The sequence below is a fragment of the Staurois parvus genome, unplaced genomic scaffold (assembly GCF_062004578.1).
Source record: "Staurois parvus isolate SC_StPar_1 unplaced genomic scaffold, SC_StPar_1.0 ptg000860l, whole genome shotgun sequence".
In the NCBI taxonomy this organism is placed as follows: domain Eukaryota; kingdom Metazoa; phylum Chordata; class Amphibia; order Anura; family Ranidae; genus Staurois; species Staurois parvus.
In genome coordinates, this window is record NW_028318656.1 from 387,109 (window position 1) to 402,010 (window position 14,902).

Sequence of the window (14,902 nt, forward strand, 5' to 3'; positions counted from 1 at the left end):
TTACACCACCAATCTTGTCTCCAAATATCACCCAAACCGTACTCTCCGCTCCCCACATGACTTCCTGCTCTCTTGCTCCCTTGTTTCCTCCTCCCATGCTCATATCCAGGATTTCCCCAGAGCTTCCCCCATTCTCTGAAACTCTCTACCCCAGTTTATCAGACTATCGCCTACTCTGCTCACTTTTAGGTGATCTTTAAAAACCAATCTCTTCAGGGAAGCCTATCCTGCCATCAGCTAACAATGGAATCTTCCATTCCTTCTACCAGTCCATCCCCCACATTTATTACCTTTTGTACCACTAGCGCCTCCCTCTTAGATTGTAAGCTCCAAGGAGCAGGGCCCTCCTAACCTTCTTATATTGAACTGTATTGTTGCTGTCTCCCATTATATTGTACAGCGTGGAGCAAACTGTTGGCGCTATATAAATCCTGTATAATAATAATAATATTAAAATCAGCAGCTACAGTATTTTAATTTTCCCCTTTCGTCTTTCAGGCCAGCACCTTGAGAGACCTCGGCTCCTCCCCATCTGAGGAAACACCTCCACCCTAAAATAAAAGAGCTCCACTCCCCTCTGACCTCAGTTCAGGTGTTTCCTCCGGTGGGGAGACACGAGGAGGTGCAAGGTGCGGCAGACGACAGGGGAGCCGAGGGCCGGATAGCCGGCTGAGAGGCTCGACGTAGCCGGGAGTGAAGGCTGGAGTGTCCGGCTGCATATCCTCCCTGGGCAGGCTGCAGTGCAGTGGGCGCGCACCCCGGGTGACGGGACTGAGCACGCACCTGCTCTTCGCCCCCCGACCCTCTCCGGCGAGGGGGGGCGTCAGGGTGGCTGTGGTGAGATGCGGGAGGATCGGTGGGGAGTTCCGCTCCTTCCCATGCTGGCGGTCAGAGGACTTTGCTGGGCCGGACGTCGGGAGACGGCGGTTTCCAGGTGGAAGGGGTGGGGCTTCGCCCAGGGCTGCGACTTCCGCTTCCGGTCGCGGTCCTCAGACCACGGCGGCGCGAGATTTTAAAAAGGCGGTGCGGTGCACAGTGGCCTGGGGGACAGGCCAGCACCAGGCAACCACCCTCCTGAGCGAGATGTCGGAGGCACCGGGACCAGGAGATGCCAGCACCAGCCAGACACAGGTAAGGCGCCTCAGTGGAGGCCTCCCCTACCTGTTAGCCCCTAGCAGGGAGTGGGGTAGGGCAGGGGGTCTGCGGTAGAGCAGTCCCTTAGGCTCTGCCGGGATGGAGCAGGGGGGGTGGATTGGTGTTAGACTTATCAGGCTTCTCTCCTGCCCCTTTTTGTGTCTTTCAGGGCAAGGCCCGGGCTAAGCTCAAGCACCAGGAGCCCAAGCGGAGATGCCCTTCCTCTAAGGAAATTTTGAAAGAATCTTGGAGAAAGGTTCTTTGTGGCCCATGTATACAGGGGTTAGTGAGGGAGGAGAGGCCGGAACAGGGGGACCTAGCCAGGTCAATGAAGGAGTTGGCTACCACCTTCGACTCCTTCAAGTCCCGCATGGAAAGGTTTGCCCTCCCCCAACCTACACTTTCCCCCCCACGGTAGCCTCAGTAAGTCGCAGGGAACCCCTCGTGACTGGGGAGGAGGAACCAGTGGGGGATTCCCAGTCTGAAGAGGAATCGGCAGGGGAGGGTCCCTCGGAGGAAGGCAAGGGTCCCTCCCGGTACAAATTGACCCTAGAGGAGGTAGATGAGCTCCTGGGGGCTATATACAAAACCCTGGACATTAAGGAGGAGGTTAAGACCTTATCTCTCCATGACCAAATGTATCAAGGGTTGGAGGAGCACAAGCACAGAATATTTCCTGTGCATGACATTTTGGTGGAGACTATTAGGAAGGAGTGGCAGGACCCGGAAAGGAAGCCGTTCTTCTCTAAGGCGTTGAGAAGGAGGTTTCCGTTTGCTGAGGACCCAGAGGCGGTCTGGAACAAGAGCCCTAAGCTAGACGCGGCCTTTTCCCAAACGACCAGGAGGACAGATCTGGCATTTGAAGACATGGGGGTCTTACCAGACTTATTAGACAGAAGGGCGGAGTCTCTCCTTAGGAAGGCCTGGGACTCAACCCTGTACAACCTGAAGCCGGCTATGGCCACGATGGTGGTAGCCAGAAACTTAGAGTACTGGCTTACACAATTGCAGGCCCATATTGTGGCAGACTCTCCCAAGGAAAAAATCTTGGCCTCTTTTGAGACCCTTTTGCAAGGGGTTGGATATATTGCGGACGCTTCCGCGGAGTCAGTGAGGTTGGGAGCCAGTTCTGCTGCCCTGACCAATTCAGCTAGAAGGGCGCTGTGGTTAAAAACGTGGCAGGGGGACATCACTTCAAAAATTAGGTTGTGCGGCATCCCCCTCACAGGAGACTGTCTGTTCGGCCCAGGGTTGGAGGAATTATTGGACCGGACTGCTGACAGGAAGAAGTCCTTCCCCCTCAAAAGGAAAGTGCAGGAGGGAGGGACACGAAAGGCCCGCCCGGCAAAGAGGCTGAGCCTGCGGCCAGCAGGTCAGGGTAGGTCTGCAGGGCAGAGAGGTAGGTCTGCAGGGGAGGGGGGGCGATTTTTCGCCCTCCTGAGCAACCCCAGAAACCGAGGTGACTCGGAGATTGGCGGCCTTCCTCCCACAGTGGGAAGCCGTGGTCGCCAGCCCCTTCATTTTGGATATCATCAGAAGGGGTTATCGGTTGGAGTTTTTTAGGGCCGCCACCCAAGAAATTCCTTGTGACAACCCGTCCAAAGGATCCGGCGAAGGCCGCTGCCCTGGTCGGTGCGCTACCGGTGGTTCCGCATGGACTCCATTTTTACAGTCAGGTCCCTAATCCCACCAGGTGCTTTCATGGCATCCATAGACTTGAAGGACGCCTATCTGCACGTGCCCGTGGCAGAGCCTTCTCAGCGGTTCCTCAGGTTGGCAATAGGGGGAGAGGGAGGAATTCGACATTGGCAGTTCAGGGCTCTTCCATTCGGACTTTCCTCCTCGCCAAGAATATTCACCAAGGTTCTGACGAAGGCACTGATTTCTATTCGCTTAAGGGGGATTTCAGTAATAGCCTATCTGGACGACTTGCTACTCTTCGCAGATTTAGAGGCTCACCTGCGGCAGGATCTGGTTATAGTGAGAGACCACCTAGAAAGCTTGGGGTGGATTTTGAATCTAGAGAAGTCCTGTCTGGTGCCTTCTCAGAGAGTGGTTTACTTAGGTTACACTCTGGATTCAGTAAATGAAAAGACCAGCCTGACTTTGGAGAAGGTCACCAAGTTGGAGGCAGGGATCAGATTAATGCAGGGGAGCAGGTCAATATGGATAAGGCAGGCCATGTCAGTACTGGGATTACTGACAGCTTCCATTCCAGCAGTACAGTGGGCAGGTCTGCATATGCGTCCCCTCCAGTTGTGGGTCCTGAGAGTTTGGGACAGGAGGAGTCACTCCCTAGAGGACCGGGTCCTGGTTCCCCCCAGTTTGAAGAGGTCTCTGTGGTGGTGGAGGAGATCGTCCAGCATAACCCAGGGGCTGTTGTGGTGCTTTCCGGTATCCAGGGAGGTCACTACGGATGCCAGCTCCAAGGGATGGGGAGCCCACCTGGGAGACTTAGTGGCTCAGGGGGAATGGTCCTTAGTGCAGAAAGGCGAATCCTCAAATTGGAAGGAATTGAGGGCAGTGGGGGAGGCTCTGCACTCCTTCCAAGCGTGGGTCACGGGCCAGCACGTGCGAGACCTAACGGACAATGCCACGGCAGTGGCTTATATAAACAGACAGGGAGGAGCAAGGAGCAAGGCCTTGGGCAGAGGTGAACTTGGCATCCCTGTCTGCGGCACACTTGAGAGGGGAGCTGAACCAGAAGGCAGACTTCCTGAGCAGGACACGGCTCAGGGAGTCGGAATGGGCCTTGAACCCCGAGGTCTTTCAGGAGATTGTGCGGAGGTGGGGATCCCCGGACGTGGACCTTTTTGCCTCGGGAAGGAACAACAAGGTCCCAAACTTCTTCTCTCTATCCCACGGGGACGGGTCAAAAGCGGTGGACGCATTAGGTCAGAGGTGGGATTACCAGCTTTGCTACGCTTTCCCCCTGGTTCCCTTGCTTCCCCTGGTCCTAAGGAAGTTCAGGACAGAGGGGACCTCGTTAATCCTGATAGCTCCCTTCTGGCTGCGGGCGTGGTTCGTGACCCTAAAATGTTTAGCCTCCCGTCCACCCTGGGGGCTGCCACCAAGGGAAGATTTGTTAACGCAGGGGCCGGTTCTTTGCCCCAGCGTGGGAAGATTGAGGCTAATGGCCTGGATTCTGAGCGGCAGCTTCTCTTAGAGAAAGGTTTCTCGCCCAGGGTAGTGGCAACATTACTGGCCAGTAGGAAGGAGGAGACCCAGGCCATTTATGGTAGGGTCTGGGGTTGCTTTACAGCCTGGTGTGACCAGGCATCAGTGGCAACCCATAGTTTGGTTTCTGTGTTGGAATTCCTGCAGGCAGGGGCAGACAAGGGGTTGTCTGTCAGCACGCTCAAGGGCCAGGTCTTGGCCCTCAGAGTGTTCCTAGAGATGCCCTTGGCCAGGGAGGCATTGGTGAGTAGATTTTTTAAAGCTCTGGTGAGGCAGAGGCCTCCAAGGACCAGACCGTTTCCGATGTGGGATTTGGCCAAGGTGCTCGGAGGGATGATTAGGGCTCCGTTCGAGCCCCTGGAGTCCTGCCCGATTAGTGAGCTCACCATTAAGACGGCCTTTCTGGTGGCAATTACCACGGCAAGGAGGGTATGTGAACTGGAGGCTCTATCGATCAGAACACCTTATCTCCGTATTTTTTCGGACAGAATAGTTTTCAGGACAGACCCATCCTTCGTTCCGAAGGTGGCCCAGAGCTTCCAGAGGGAACAGGACATAGTCCTTCCCTCGTTGTTTCCTGACCCGGTGGGGGTAGATCAGGAAAAACTTCATTTTTTGGATGTAAGAAGGTGCGTACTCCAGTATCTAGAGAAGACTAGGGAGTTTAGGAGCACCGAATCCTTTTTTGTTTTTTTCAAGGGAGCTAGAAGAGGCAAGAAGGTGTCTAGAAGGAAGCTGGCCAGCTGGTTGCGGCTGGCAATTGCAGGAGCGTACCGGGCTGAGGGCCTGGAGGCCCCGGAGGGTATCAGAGCGCATTCCACCTGAGCGGTAGCAACTACCCAGGCAGAGCTAGCAGGGGCTTCCCCAGGGCAGATCTGCAGAGCGGTAACATGGTCCAGCTATGACACGATTATGTTGTCTCGCATTGTGTCTCCCCAGGTGACCGGAGGATGCTTGGAGAACTGAGGTCAGAGGGGAGTGGAGCTCTTTTATTTTAGGGTGGAGGTGTTTCCTCAGATGGGGAGAAGCTGAGGTCTCTCAAGGTGCTGGCCTGAAAGACTCCTGGAAAAGATGTTACCGTAAGTGTAACTTGATTTTTTTTGGGGAAGGGTGGAAACTTGCTTTAACCACTTGCCCTCCAGAGGATTTACCCCCCTTCCTGACCAGGCCATTTTTTTGCGTTACGGGGCCACATTACTTTAACTGACAACTGATACTGCTAATGCATGAAGCACGCTGTGCTTTGTGAATGGGCTGCAGCCTTCTAGGACCTGTGAAGTGTCCCAGAGGGCTGCAGGGGGAAGGAAGGGGGGGGGGGGCAGAAATTCTGGCTCAATTCAGAGCTTACGCGTTTGGTTGGAACTCTGCTTTAGGTCATGCGGTCATGCAACACTGCACCCAAATGAAATTTACGTAATTTTTTCCCCATGAATAGAACTTTCTTTTGGTGGTATTTGATCTCCTCTGCATTTTTAATTTTTTGCACTATAAAAAAAAAAGTCTGACAATTTTGAGAAAAAAACAATATTTTTGACTTTTTGCTATTAAACATGTACAGTAAAAAAAATTTCAAAAATCAAATTTCATCCTAAATTTAGGCCAAAATGTATTCTGCAACATGTCTTTGCTAAAAAAAAAATCCCATTATGTGTAAATGAATTGGTTTACGTGAAAGTTTAGCGTTTACAAATGGCAGTATAGATACTGGGATTTTTTTTTTTTTACTAGTAATGGTGGTGATCATATGGCGGTACTGCAGCAGGCATTCTGATACTAGGGGGAACGTACTTGGTGTCACTGACATCCCCAGTGACACCAATACAGTGATCAGTGCTAATAATAAGCGCTGACTCTGTGCTAATGGCACTGGGCAGAAAGAGGTTAACATGAGGGGCGATCAAAGGGTTAACTGTGTGCTGGGTGCCATTTTACATAGTGTGCTGTGTTAGTGCTTCACTGTAAGCACACTGCTTTGTATGGCTGTGCTATGCACAGCCATGCAAAGCAGTGTGCAGGAGCCAACAGGGGAGATAACTGTGTTGTTTACCCTACCTGGAACTGCAAAGTCACATATATATATATATATATATATATATATATATATATATATATATATATATACATGATTTTGTGCACTTGTGCCACCCTGTAGCAGTACTTCTGCTATAGGGCGGACAGGAAGCGGTTAAGCAATGGGTGCTGCACAGGGGCGGACTGACAACTCATGGGGCCCCCGGGCAATAGGGGATCATGGGGCCCCTGTATCCTTACCCAAACTCAAAAAAGCCTATGAAAAAGGTACCAGGGGCATCTCATGGGGCCCCCTACTGACCCCGGGCCCTCGGGCAGTGCCCGAGTTTCCAAATGGTCAGTCCACCCCTGGTGCTGCACCTGCCATGTCTTTAAAACCCCTGATAACACCAGCCCATCACTTACATGGCTAGGAATCCCCAGAGGGGATTACATCATTGCCACGTGGCCATGTTTGGGCAATGATGTCACCACTATCCCTGCATCTTCCTATATATAGCTGATGACAGCTGTGGGGAGCTGTCATTCGGCAAGGTGTAGCATCAGGATCAGATGTGCACGACAGGTCATCGAGTTTCTTCTTTTTTTTTCCAAAAAAATACTTTTATTAGAAAAAGAAAGGCAAATCAATGCATATACAACTACGGATCACAGTCCAAACATAGACACTGCACGTAGCCTCCCGTTTCACAGACGGGCGATGAGTTTTAAACTGCAATACAAATTGAGGTGGAATCGGGTTTCTTTTTCAAGTCTTCTGATAACGGACATTATGATATATGATATGATATATTTTTAATACAGGACTTTGGGTGTCTTTATTTCTAGTTGACCTTTTTTCTTTTCTGTGAATAAATAGGATCATTAAGTACCCAATATTCATTAATGTAGGGGGTGGTATTTGGGTCCCCCCTCATTATTAAAGGTGCCTTCCAGATTAAATTAAGACCACCAGGGTTGTGGGAAAAAGAGGCCCTTGTCCATCTTATCAACATGGGCAAATGGTATTTTGCCAGGGGGGTACCCCTGTCAAGACACCCCCCATGTTGAGGGCATATGGCCTAGTATGGTTCAGGAGGAGAGAGCTGCACACTTGCCCCCCTCTTTCCTGGCTAGCCAGGCTAATTGCTCAGATTTTCGGGGTCTGCTATGAATTTTTAGAGGGACCTCCTACTTTTTTTCTTTTTTGGCACAGAGATCCTTCTTAAAATCCATAAGGACTGGTATGGATTTCCTGGGAAACTTCATCCATTCATTTTGTTTGTTCTTGACATTTACAAAAAAACAGCACACAGACCCCTCTAAAGGTCTCCCAAAATCCATAAGAGAAGAGGAGTTCTTAGGGCGCATCTGCCTCGGAGACCAATGGATGGAGACAGTGGGAATAGGCACTAGAGCAGCACTTCCAGGAGTAGAATCAGACTCTGGGCAGGACAGAAGAGAACAAAAAAGGCACTTCTAAGTGCAGTACATCCACATATTTGTTGGTGAAAACAGTTAAAACCACTTACAGAAGGTAAAAAGAATCAGGCATATGAAACATCAATCCAGGGCACGCATTCCACGGCTGCCCAGAAAGAGTGGTGGCCATCTTGGAATTGTTCCTGAGCTCCCCCTGCTGCTGCTGGCCAGCACGATGAGCTCCACAACACGGTGACAGGAGCCCTGCATTGATGTTTTCATAAGCCTGAGCCTTATCATCTTCTGTAATTGGTTTTAACTGTTTTCACCAATAAATATGTGGATGTACTGCACTTGGAAGTGCCTTCTTGTTCTCTTCTGCCCCAAAATCCATAGTAGACCCTTAAAGGGTATACCTCTGAATGTAGCGCTCCTTATTACCAAAATACCAAAATAATATATCCCTCCTTTGATATACCACACCATAAAAAATCAATAATTACTGGTGACAGTGTTATATAATCAAAATATTGTGCCATAAAATCAATTTGAAATTTTTTATATAAATAATATTAGTCCCATCAATCCAAAGTAGTCCAATATTAGTGATAAGGTGATCATTAAACCTTATCACTAATATTGGACTACTTTGGATTGATGGGACTAATATTATTTATATAAAAAATTTCAAATTGATTTTATGGCACAATATTTTGATTATATAACACTGTCACCAGTTATTATTGATTTTTTATGGTGTGGTATATCAAAGGAGGGATATATTATTTTGGTGTTTTGGTAATAAGGAGCAGTACATTCAGAGGTATATTATTTAATTTGCACAGTTGAAGTTATGTGTTTAATGTTGGCGATCCATTAAAATAATTTAGTAGGTTTGGCTCGCAAGTCACATATATATATATATAAGACCATTAAAGGGGCTAAGCTGTGTAAAAAAACTGGCAGATAACCAAAGAGTAAATGCAACGTAAAAAAGAAGAAAAAGAACTGCAGATCCACCCCTTTTCCCTTGCTGTTTTCTGAACATTTTCTAGGTGTGTAGATTTAAGTGATCAGGTTTTGAAAATAAGCTCCGGGACACACATATTTTTACTCACACCGCAAAATCAAACCCATCTTTCAATCTATATTGAAAATATTTAAGCAATATAAACAATATGTCAGTGTTAACAATACTCATGAGGGTAATCTACCTCCTATCAAACAGCAACTGTGGTTATGTCTTGAGTCACCAGAAAGTGTAGAAAATAACTGTCACGGGCAGAAAAACAGGAACGTTCTATTTCTACAATTGTTTATGATAAGGTGATAGTTTGTATTTCAAATTTAAATCTGTAAAGTAATTTTCAGATATGATACAGCATGCATTTTTTTAATGCAACTAGTGTACATTGGGGTTGATTTACTAAAACTGGAGAGTACAAAACCAGGTGCAGCTAAGCCTGGCAGCCAATCAGCTTCTAATTTCAGCTTTTTCAATTAAGCTTTGCCAGTAAAACCTGGAAGCTGTTTGGTTTCTATACAGAGTTGTAAAAGATTTTGCACTCTCCAGTTTTAGTAAATCAACCCCATTGTGTAAATATATAATTTTGGTTTGATATGAGCCTTGAATAAAAGTTGCTTACGAGTGACGGCTCATGCCATCGCCAAGGGTCGGATACGACTGAATGGATAGATAGATAGATAGATAGATGAGCCTTGAATACAGCAGTTCTTGGGTATAATGCAGTGTTTCTCAACCTTTTTTCAGTCAAGGCACCCTTTAAAATTATGGCCAGTCTTGAGGCACTCTTTAAAATTATGGACAGTCCTGAGGCACTCTTTAAAATTATGGACAGTCCTGAGGCACTCTTTAAAATTATGGACAGTCTTGAGGCACTCTTTAAAATTATGGCCAGTCCTGAGGCACTCTTTAAAATTATGGCCAGTCCTGAGGCACTCTTTAAAATTATGGACAGTCTTGAGGCACTCTTTAAAATTATGGCCAGTCCTGAGGCACTCTTTAAAATTATGGCCAGTCCTGAGGCACTCTTTAAAATTATGGACAGTCCTGAGGCACTCTTTAAAATTATGGACAGTCTTGAGGCACTCTTTAAAATTATGGACAGTCTTGAGGCACTCTTTAAAATTATGGACAGTTTTGAGGCACTCTTTAAAATTATGGACAGTCCTGAGGCACTCTTTAAAATTATGGACGGTCTTGAGGCACTCTTTAAAATTATGAACAGTCCTGAGGCACTCTTTAAAATTATGGACAGTCCTGAGGCACTCTTTAAAATTATGGACAGTCTTGAGGCACCCTTTAAAATTATGGACAGTCTTGAGGCACTCTTTAAAATTATGGACAGTCCTGAGGCACTCTTTAAAATTATGGGCAGTCCTGAGGCACTCTTTAAAATTATGAACAGTCTTGAGGCACTCTTTAAAATTATGGCCAGTCCTGAGGCACTCTTTAAAATTATGGACAGTCTTGAGGCACTCTTTAAAATTATGGACAGTCTTGAGGCACTCTTTAAAATTATGGCCAGTCTTGAGGCACTCTTTAAAATTATGGCCAGTCCTGAGGCACTCTTTAAAATTATGGGCAGTCTTGAGGCACCCTTTAAAATTATGGACAGTCCCAAGGCACCCTTTAAAATTATGGACAGTCCTGAGGCACTCTTTAAAACTATGGACAGTCTTGAGGCACCCCATTCTAAAATGTGAAAAACTACTCTAATAGTTTTATATAACGCAGCAACACCCACACATGTAGGACACCCAACATTAGAGGAGATTTATACACCTCTGCACACTGGTACTGACTAGTATTCCAGTGTTTCTCTTCTCCCTCAGTTCCATCACTGAGCTAATGTGACCCCAGCACTGATGGTGAGGAGCAAGGGAGGGTCAAACTAGGATGCTGTGCAGGCAGCTGACATCCTCCTTATCAACTGATGATGGCATTGGTTGTCAGGATGCTAGAGGCTAGTAGGTCATAATGGTGCACAGTGAAAACCTGTGGCTTTGTGTAACTAAAAGGCAGGTTTGTTCTATCCGCTGGCTTGTATACAAGTTTTGGACAATTTGTAGACATTTTGCCAAGGCACCCCTGAAGAAACCTGAAGGCACCCCTGAAGAAACCTCAAGGCACCCTACAGTGCCTGGGCACCCTGGTTGAGAAGGGCTGGAATAAAGAAGTGTGCTGCTTTCACTTACTGGATGTAAATTGAGAACTTTCTGAAAGTTACATTACCTCTCAGTAAAATGCTACATGTAACACATCTATGCACAGCAAGACACTGATCAATCCATTTAATCCTAAACATGTACGGTTTGTTTCAATTCTATTTTTTTCATACAAAAATTTCATTTTCAGAGACTCAGATGGATAGGCGTCTCCAAATGGACATAGTAACGAATGTCAATAAATAAAAAAAAAAAGGTATAACAAAATTAACAAATGCATTTGTTTCATTCCGATGATGTCACATGATGCAGTAGTAGTTTAGGCCCATGGGAAAATAGATTAACTTTTCAAATTAGTTTGAAAATTCAGATTTGAGCAAATTTGTGATTGAAATTGGATTTGTAATTGCCACAGCCAGTCAGTTCATTTCCACAGCCTAATGCAATTCTTAGGTTTGAAAAATTTGGGGCCACCAAATTTTTCATTATTTATTCCGTTGAGTCTGAAAATATTGAATCCTTTAGAATAGTTTCTTAGACCTTTCTACTGCCTTTGACACAGTTGACCACCCACTCCTCCTCAACAAACTCCACTTCCTTGGCCTCCATGACTCTGCTCTTTCCTGGTTCTATTTCTATCTATCTCAGAGCACTTTTAGTGTCACATACAATACCATCTCCTACGCTCCTCTTCCTCTTTCTGTTGGAGTACCCCAAGACTCTGTCCTTGGGCCCCTTCTCTTCTCTCTCTATACCTCTTCCCTGGGCCAGTTGATAACCTCTCATGGCTTCCAATGCCACCTCTATACTGACAACACCCAGATCTATCTCCTCAACTCCTCAACTCACCCCATCAATCTCCTTACTTATCAAAAATTTACTGAGCGACATATCAGTATGGATGTCACACCCCTTCCTCAAACTCAATCTTTCTAAAACTGAGCCTATAATATTTCCTCCTCCCCTATCACCTCCCCGTGACTTTACCATTGAGATCAATGGCACAACCATCGGTCCTTCCACACATGCCAGGATGCATGGTGTAATCCTAGACTCTGACCTCTCCTTCAGCCCCCACATCCAATCACTGGCTAACTCTTGCCACCTCAGCCTCTGCAACATTTCCAGAATTTGCCCCTTGCTGACTAGAGACACCACAAAACAACTTATTCACTCCTTGGTTATTTTCCTTGACTACTGAAACGTTCTCCTCACTGGCCTACTCCTACACAGGCTATCCTCCTTCAGTCTATTATGAATGCTGCTGCTAGACTTATACACCTTACTAACTAATCCGTGACTGCTGTCACTCTCTGCCAATCTCTTCATTGGCTTCTACTAGCTCAACATGTAAAATTCAAAATACTAACCACAACATACAAGGCCATCCACAACATCACCCCCAGCTACATCAACCTCATCTGCAGATATCACCAAAACCGTCCTCTCTGCTTCTCTCAAGGCCTCCTGCTCTCCAGTTCCCTTGTTACCCCCTCCCACGCTTGCTTCCAGGACTTCTCAAAAGCCTCTCCAATCCTTTGGAACTCACTGCCCCAGTATGTCTGGTTAGCTGCTACCCTGTCCACTTTTAGACGATTCTTGAAAACGCATTTATTCAGGGAAGCGTACCCCACCTCCAACTAAGAACTGTACTTGAGTCACCTTCATCAGATCAACCCCTGCAGCTATTACCTTTGTTACCACCTCCACCTCCCTTTAGATTGTAAGCTCCAAAAGCAGTGCCCTTCAATTCCTTCTGTATTTAATTGTATTGTAATTGTACTGCTCCCCTTATATTGTAAAGCGCTGCGTAAAATGCTGGCGCTATATAAATCCTGTATAATAATAATAACAATAATATTGAATCCACTGAAATATCAAAACCAAGAACTAATATAGTTAGGACTCGTTTACGCTTGCTTCAAAATGTGACATTTGACATGCTTTTTTGAAGCACTCTGAAAGCCACATAAAGACCCTTTCACTAAATAAAATGGCAAGCTTAAAGTCCTGTTTACACATTGTGTTTGCTTGCTTTGCTTCACTTCACTTCAAAAATTACCCCATGTAGCACCCTGCTGCAAGTGTTTGATGCAGGATGCATCCAGCCCCATGGGACTTGTATGCTGAATCGCAGGACCTTACTAAGGAGCAGTGCATTTAAAAACTACATTTCCTAGAGGAGCTGGCGTGTGGGCAGGGCCATATACAGTATATATCAAAGCCCGGGATATTGGACAGGAAGTAAGAGGGGAGAGATCTGGAGAGCAGGAGTGTGCTGACTGCCGGAAGACCGAACCAGGCCACAGGGAGAAGGGAGGCAAGGAGAATCTGTTGATCGCTAGCCTTGCTGCATTGTCCAGAGAACTAAACTCCCTGCAGGTGACCAGATGGACCGCTGCAGTTGAGACCGCAGAGTTCCTTTGGGCCCCATCTGGAGAGAGAGAAAGTTTTCCAGGATTCACCGGATGCTATCCCTCGAGTGAGAGAGTCTCAAACATTACCTAGGAAAGAGAATACTGACATTTGCGCCACATCTGTCATCTTCCTGCACACCGCACATAGTTATTACAAGTTGTGGCCTAGTTTTTCCAGCCGCTATTGTTTGGCTACATTTACAGCAGTCTTATCATCAGAGCTGATCACAAGGAACCCATTTTGCAGGCCGAACCACAGCTGTGTCACCAAAATCATCCATTTATTCTTAAAAAGAAACATTTTTCTACTTTGACAATAGTCCTTGCAGTCTAGAGGGGAGCTGCCCTTTGCCAACAATCACTTCTGCCACTTTTAAGCTTTTATTGCCTTAAATCTGCTAGTGACTAGCGTTTTAAAGGGGCATCGCATAAGTCAAATTCTGTTCTTTATCACATTGTTCTTCAGAGAACTATCATTTACATTTCTTCTCATTGTGCACCAACTGGGCCCCATCAAGCATGCAGAAAACTCTCCACTGCACTTAAAGGAACATTGGTTACTTTGGTGGTAAAGAGCTCTTTTTATTTCAGGCTGCAACCCTTCCATCATGTCCCGAGGGCCCGAAGTGAGCTAGTCTACCATTTGATAGTTCTTGTTGCTCACTGGGAACTGTAAAGTCACCTCAGGTTGAAGGTATCTGGTTAGTTTCTGAGAAGCAGGACTTCTAGCACTGATTGAGACTCTGTGATAAATGTTGCTTCTTTTTGTTTAAGGTTGACAAAAGTAACATCTGACTTTGCACGTGCCAATTCTATTCATACTGTATATTCAAGCCACATTGAAATTTGCTGTAAACCTCGAACCAGTTTATTCCAATCTGTGTGCAAGTTTATTTTCTGGTGGTGATTTATTCTGGTTAAGAGTGTACTGTGATGTCTTTCAGAGATGGGTCCAGAACCACAGGGAACCGGAAAATAATTCAGCAATTTCTAAGTGCTAAACTCATGTTCCTTTCTTGGTGCTTCAAAGAGTCTCTAAAGCCTCCATAGAAGTCTATGACAACACTCTCCTACAATACCTGCAGCTTTTGAGAGGCTTTTATTAAGCTTTAGCTTCACTTTGTTTTATAGGTATGAGATATCCAAGGATGCACTGCTAAACCAACTTGCAAACTGGACAAACACCATCAGCAGTCACTTCCGGTTCATGTGTATATATTCTGTGAGTGTCTGATGCAGACATCACATCTGGTGTGCAGCGTGGAGCAGCAGGAAGGTGAGTAGGGTCAGAGCTGGGGGACTGGAGTAGGAGAAACCAGCAGACATCACACATGGAGAGCAGCATGGGAGCAATAGAGTGGGAAATGAGCGGGGACCAAGGTGAGAGGAGGATAAGCAAACCAGAGGATTAGTAGAGCTGGGGGTTACTACTGAGCTGGGGATCTGCTGAACAAGGGTACTAATAGGCTGGGGATCTGCTGCAGATGGGTACAAATGAGCTGGGGATCTGCTGCACATGGGTATAAATGAGCTGGGGATCTGCTGAACAGGGG